Source organism: Marmota monax, unplaced genomic scaffold, assembly GCF_021218885.2.
Source record: "Marmota monax isolate L192 unplaced genomic scaffold, Marmota_monax_Labrador192_F-V1.1 WCK01_AAM20220418_F8-fsc00038, whole genome shotgun sequence".
Taxonomy (NCBI): Eukaryota; Metazoa; Chordata; class Mammalia; order Rodentia; family Sciuridae; genus Marmota; species Marmota monax.
The window spans coordinates 15,156,407-15,163,669 of NW_026692498.1; positions in this window are offsets into that span (position 1 = coordinate 15,156,407).

Consider the following 7,263-nt stretch of genomic DNA (forward strand, 5'->3'; position numbering starts at 1 on the left):
GAAAAGAATAAAAGTGGAAGAATACAGTTGGGAGAATGTTTCTACTCATTTCTCTGTCACTAATTTGAAACCCTCAAAGAAAAATAGAGAGAAAAACAACCACCACGTTTGGTCAATGTTTGCTGCTCTGGTAGCTGTGCCCAGGGCCTTGGTGTTCTGACTGACTTCCTCTCCTGGATCAAAGGCTTATTTCTGGTTGATGGACAGCGGAGCCCCCTGCGGGGGAGGCACAAGTCATCCACACTGAGAGCCATGGGTCTATGGCCTAGAGAAGGGAAAGGGAAAGAGAAACCTAGCTGGGTAGATGAACATCTGGAATAGGATCTTGAAAAGTGACAAAAATTTAAGCAAAAATGTTTTGGAGGGAGAAAAAAAAAGAGAGAGAGAGAGAGAGACACTGTTTTCACACTCTCTGTCTTTACCAATGTGAGTAGTTTTAAAATAGTCCATTTTTAATACTTTTAGTTCAAGGATATGGTGGGTGGTTGGCAAGCTGGGAGATGGTGAGGGAGAAAGGAACTTCAAATGTGGGTGGCAGGGTTATGTTCAGGTTGTACAATTGGGGCTACATATTGAAAAAATTCAAATATGAATCATATCCAAAATTATAGATAATTTAAACCAAAAAATTTAATATGCTTATCTATGAAATGGGGATAACATCATGTAGGATATTATATCATTATCTGTTTAAAAATGACATTAGAGGGGAATATTCAGAAGATGATGGTTGATATTTCTATTATTACTGTTATTGATCTCCATTAGTATAAATTCTATATGGCCAACATTGTGGATATCCGAAAGACTCAACATCATCTGCTCCTAATTAAAATTTATAAAATTTTATTGGACAAGAAATAGAGGAATTATTTCTCATCTTTTTTCCTGAGCAGACACTGCTTCTTAATGGTGAGAGTCCTGCGTAGCGTCTGGCCAAGTTGCTACTCAGCAGAAGTCTATCACCCACACCTGAGCACGTCTGTCAGGCTTCTCACCTGCACCTGAGCACGTCTGTCAGGCTTCAGTTTCTTCTAGTTGTATTTTAAAAGGACTGTATTAGGGACAAATTCAGAAGTTTAATTTACCTTTCTCCAATTTCTCTGCTAATAAAGATTCCCCCTAAATGACCTTATGTCCTGAATTTTTTCCATTTAAAAAAATTTGTGCATTATAGTTGTGGACAATGGTGGGATCTGTTGTTACATATTCATGCATGCACATAATATAACAATATAATTTGGCCAATATCATTCTTCAACACTTCCTCTTTCCCTCCGTATCCTGAATTTTTACAAACCTAGTTTTAAATACTGGTTCTATTTCAGAACGTTAATATCAAACTTTTTTTTTTTACAGTAACCATGCATGAGAATGTCACAGCCCCATAAAATATATCTTTTTCTCCTTCTCCTTTAGCTCCAGACATTTGTTCATGGTCTCAGGGAAAGCAAGCCTTGTTCAAGGCAAGGGAGACGGCCTCCTTGGGCTGTTTCTGCTTCAGGTGTTGCTAGATACGGCCACTAGATGGCAGCATCGGACCGTCATCCACAAAACCGGCGTTGCCTTTTAGAGTTTAGGCTTGGGGGGAAAAAAAAAAACGTTCAAAGGCTGAGATTGAGTTTTGGAGGGCTGTGAAATCACATACAGGTTTTGTGTGTTGGTGCCTATGAACAATTATTCCACAGGGAAGGACCAGAATTTTCATTAGATTGTCAAATTCGTGGCTCATAAATATTTTAAATTGCTGTTGTATTTTAACATACTTAAGTTTGGATTGTGAAACTTGATTATAAAGGGAAACTAGTTTCCCAGGATACATGATGGAATTACACCACATCTGTTTTAGAAACTCATAGTTCAGAGCTTTTGACTTATCAAATATTCTGACACTCCTTACAGCATCAAAACAATGAAAAGTCAGTATACTGAGTTTGTAATATTTTTTTGCAAATAATTTTCTAGTCTATTCTTTGATGCTTTAAAAATAAGTAAAAACAATAAAATTTGCTGTTCTTATTGCTATTTTCATCTTTCAATACTGACCATAGATTAGAATAATTGGCAAATGTTTATTTTTGTGTTCTTATGGCTGTTTCACATTTGTATTTCACTTTAATTCTAAAATATCTAAAATGTAATCACCTTACTATCAATGCCATATTCATAACAATGGTAACTTTTAAATGTTAATATCAATTGAGCTTTTAAGATGCTTTTTAAAAACAGGTGTATAAAACTCTTAAGTAACTGTTGGAGTTGTAAGCTGTGCACAGAAAGTTTTATTTTAAGACAACTCTTGTGAAGTGGGGATTATCTTTAGTCAAGAGATAAGGAAACTTGACATTTCTTAAAGTGTATTGACTTGCAAGGAGCCAGATGGCAGGGAATGGCAGGCACAGATGTCAATTAAATTCTTCCTTCTCCTCAGATTCTCCTTTCCCTATTAAACTACTTCCTCTGCCGTGTATGTTGTTATTAGGAAACATCTCACATAATATCAATTTGATTCTGTCTTCTGCTCTTTGTGCCAGTGTCTCCCTGCTCAAAACCTTACTTACATAGAATGCTATTATTTAGTGTGCATGATGTATTATTATGCACCACTTATTATTTTTGGAATTTATCCTGATATAGTTCCAAAGTGAAATGTTTGACTTAAATTTGGAATCAAGTTTTAATTTAAAGGGTAATTTTAAAAGACATAATCCCTGTACAAATCTGATCATCCCTCAGTGGAAAATTTGATAAAAGGTTATTAACTGGAGTAATTTAATTGCTTTAGTGATTCCTTTTCCCTGATACAAGCTTACCCAAGAATATTGAATTTTTTTTTGTGTGTGTGTATGTGTGTGATTAATGTAGTTCAGCTTATAAAGACATATGTAAGAAAGTAAACTGAATTTTTGGTCATTCTTTAGCTCATGTCACGAAGTCTTTAAGAGAGTGGACATCAGTCAGCGTTAAAATTTTAGGACGAGGATATTGAATCCTCAGAAAGAAAGTAGGCTTAAGCAGCCTCCTGAAGCCTCCTGCGTACCAGCCCCTGCTCTGGTGACTGGGAGGTAGGGTGGTCTTCGGTTGGAGTAGAGGAGCTAGAGAGTGGTCAGCAGGTGTGGTGGGCCTGTGAGGATTGAGTTAGGCTGCTATTTTCCAAAGAGTATGGGTGTATTTTGATATTTAGCAGCAGATGCAGCCAGACTAAGCGTCACCCTGGACACTATATATGATTTTGCTGAATTAACTAAGTTATGGCCTTAATTATCTAGGGTCAAAGGGATACGAAGTCCTCCACAAAATTACCATAATCAAAGATCACTCTGGTAAGTTGCATAGGTGAGGTTGATACCGCCGGTTATGGCGAGTTCTGCTTCCTCACATGAAGTTTGAACATTAGAGAAGCAGCCGAGGCAAGCATATAAAGCACGGTTTATTTAAAAAGGGGTAACAGAGCCTTCTCCCCAGAGGGAGAAAGGGGCCAGAGCTGGTATCCTGGTATCCCAAGAAGCAAGATGTTCTGCCCCTTTTTATGTGTCCTGGTCTTCCTTTGCTCTCCTGTGCTCTTCCCCTTATATTTCTCCTTCCAGAGTAGGTGACTGGGCCCAGGAATGCTAGGTGGGATGGCTAAAAGATGGGAACCAGGTGGGCTGAAGGGGGAAGGGCAGGATGCAGCAGCCCAGGACACATTAATTAACAACTTTTTAGCTCCCTGTAGGGAAGGGCAATTCCTGGGACAGGTTACCTTAGCTGCAGGTGAGAGCAGGGGCTGGATCCTGATAAAGGTGGAGGAAGGGCTCTGAAGGAATTAACATTTCAATCCCTCGAGGGACAGTCTCTTACTTCCTGGGACTCACTTAAAATTGGCCTGACTCATCTGACCTGACTCCTTTGCCTATCTTTACTGATTGCCTGTCTAATTCTGGCTTCAAGGTCACCACATGTCTGAAACATAGAAGGAGATACTGCTTTGAACCACAGATGCTGGTGGAAGAACATCTTTTTGTGGAGGAGGTCATGTTTGAGCTATCTTGAAGACTGGGCTGCAGTTGGACTGGTCCCATTTAGATGTGACCCAAAATTCAGAAGTGAGAGGAGTGGGTAGTCCATGAGATTGCACTTCCATGGTAAAGACAGGGGTGAGATATCATGATGGAAAGGAGTTTGTAGCGGGACTTGTGAGAGCTGGAAGATGAAGGACTTGAGTCAAACTCTGAACTTATTAAAAGGTTTTTGCCTGGTCCATCTCACTCACCACATAAAACCTGGTGCTGGATTCAGGGTGGACTGGAGTGACAGGTGAGAGCCTGCAGGGGTGGGAGGGCACTAGGGGCTCAGCTGCCTAGGGCTGGAGTTCTCCAAAGATTGAACACTGCAACCTCCTGGGGGTGGGGGGAATGGAGGGGAATAAAGGAGGGTGGAGGGGGAGGTGGGGGGGGCGGAGGGGGGACTTGACATCACTGGTAACTAATCCGGGCTGCTTGTTCAAACCCTCACACTCTTGACTGTGCATTCTATATCTCCAGCTGCTCCTTCTTTCCTTACTTATGATTTTCATTTTGACATGCTCAAAAGTTTCTTAAAGGAATTCCTTTAAAACTCCTTTTAATTCTGCCTACTTCCAGATCCTGCCCTGAATAGATCCTCTCCTGTTTGAGGAACCTTGCTTTGAAGAGGAGGCTCTGCAGGCTGGTTCTATGTCTTGACTTTCTTGCTGCTCACTGTGGTTTGAAGTACATTTTCTCAGACAGAAACACCAGCCTAGGAGTGAGTGCCATAGCTGTAATGGCAAGTAACTGGGGCAACTCAAGAGAGGAAGGAGAATCTCCTGGCTCTTCCACATCCACCCTGGCTGCAGGAAGTGCTCTGGAGCACAGGGGTGGGGGCCCAGGGTCTGGAGTTCCCAGCCAGAGGTAGGTATTATTATTATTATTTGCATTTAATAAATGAAAGCAGATAACTTCTCCAGGATCAGAGGAAGAAGGCTCCAGAACAGTGGGAGAGCACGTCTTTAGCCTTCACTTGTAATTATAAAGTGCATAGCATATGGATTAGAAATGGGGGCTACTTAGTTCTTCTCCAGCTGGCCCCACCCCCACTCCTCAGCATGGCTTCCCCAGGTCTGGGTTCAACTGGTGGACTCTGGTAGGATTCACTCAAGTCTGAGTTACTAGGTCTCTATTCTAGAATCTACTCTGCCTATAACTAGTCATTAGTACCTTGAGCAAGCTGCTCATGTTTGTAGACTTCCATTTTCTCCCCATGTATAGATGGATCTCCACCATCCTGGCTTTAGACTCGAGAGTTTGCAATGCTGTGTCTCTCACTTTCATTCTTTTGTTTGCGGGGTGTATTGAACTTATGTCTTGCTCACTGTTATGGTTTGGATGTGAGTTATCCCCCCAAAGCTCACGTGTGAAACAATGCTAGAAGGTCCAGAGGACAAATGGTTGGGTTATAGCCTTAACCTAATCAGAGAACTAATCCCTGATGGGATGAACTGGTTGTTAACTGGAGGCAGCTGGGGTGTGGCTGGAGGAAGTGGTTCATTGGGGGGTGGCTATGGGGTATATATTTCGTATTTGGAGAATGAAGTCTCTCTGCTTCGTGATCACCATGTGAGCTGCTTCCCTCTGTCACATCCTTCTGCCATGATTTCCTGCCTCACCTTGAGCCCTGAGGAATGGAGCCAGCTGTTCCTAGGCTAAGACCTCTGAAACTGTGAGCCCTTTAATAAATTTTTCCTTCTCTACAGGTGTTCTGGTTGGGTCTTTGTCACAGCAACACAAAAGCTGATTCAAAACAGTTACTTCTCTCCTTTTCTGTTACTCATTTGCAGGTTTTGGTTTTAAAGGCATGTTTTGTAAATAAACTGTGAGACCTCTGAGTGGAAACTAGAAACTGCCCTTGGCTAATGAAAACTACAGAGGGGCACGGACTTCCCTGCCACAGGCTGCATTGTGACCTCCAGCTGCAACTCTTCTTCTTCCTGCTCCTTCTGAATTTCTGCGCCCTCATTCTAATTGAAAACACAGGCGTGCCTGTTGAGTTGGCAGTTTTTATTTTGACTGGAGCTGTAGGAAACATGAGGGGTCAGACTATCCCAGTCTCCTTCAGGCACATCTCACTGCCATCCCAAGGAGCCATTCTGCTAATGGGAGCCCTGACATTATAGTTTTACTGTGAGATTTCCCATAAGGAGAACGTGTATGAATGCTTACTTCCATTTTAAGTTCTTATAATAATGAGTCAAAGCATATACCCCTTCATTTTTCCTTGGCATTAGTAGGGGAGCCATCAGAAGTAACCATTAAAGCTACTAATTGAAAAAACAAAACCTCTCCATTTTAACTTAAGTAGTATTTTGTGTTTCCCTTTACAACAGATGCTCTTGGTTTGAAAGAAAAAAAAATGAGTTTCAAGAGACACGAAACCTCCTCTTGGAATCATAAACTGAGTCAGGAGATGAGGCTAGAAATGTTAGATCCCTAATGACTTATCCATGTGAGTTTAACTTCAAATTGGTTCTTGTATATAAACAGAAAAAGATATTTACTCCAGTGTTTTCTTGTATTGTGGGGAAGGGTTTAGGGTAAGACGATTGCTAAAAGATGCTTTTGAAGCTGAGAATAATGTACTATAATGAAACCCTGGTTGAGAAGAAACTCCCTGTAAAATTAACAAAGGTAAGTCAGTGTGGGGATGCACACTTGTAATCCCAGCGACTGTGGAGGAAAAGGCAGGAGGACCACAAATTCAAAGCCAGCTTCAGCAACTTAGCAAGACCCTAAGCAACTTAGTGAGACTCTGTCTCAAAATAAAACATAAAAAGGGCTGGGGATGTGACTCACGGTTATGTGCCCCAAACAATTTTTTAAAAGTAATTGTTCTAAGCTTTGCCTTCCACAATGTCGTAGGCCACAGATAACATTCCGGCCACTGTGTAAAAGCAGGGCCTCCTCTCCAGTTTCCAATACCTTGTTCTTATTTGTACAAGAGAACTCATTAGAATGGCTTTTACAGTTCACCTTTATAAATATTCTGATCACAGCAATAATTAGTAATACCTAAGAAGATGCAGGCTCTCTCTACAGCACCTGTCCTTTTCCTAGCCCTCACAGAATTGCCCTTACTGCTCTGTTCATGACAGTCTGGGGGTTTCCAGCCTGCTCTTCCAAGTTCGTCCTGCCTCTCCCCATTACCCAATTTCACACTCTTTCCACATTTTCATGTTTTTCTTACAGCAACAGCCCTGCTTCTTAGTAC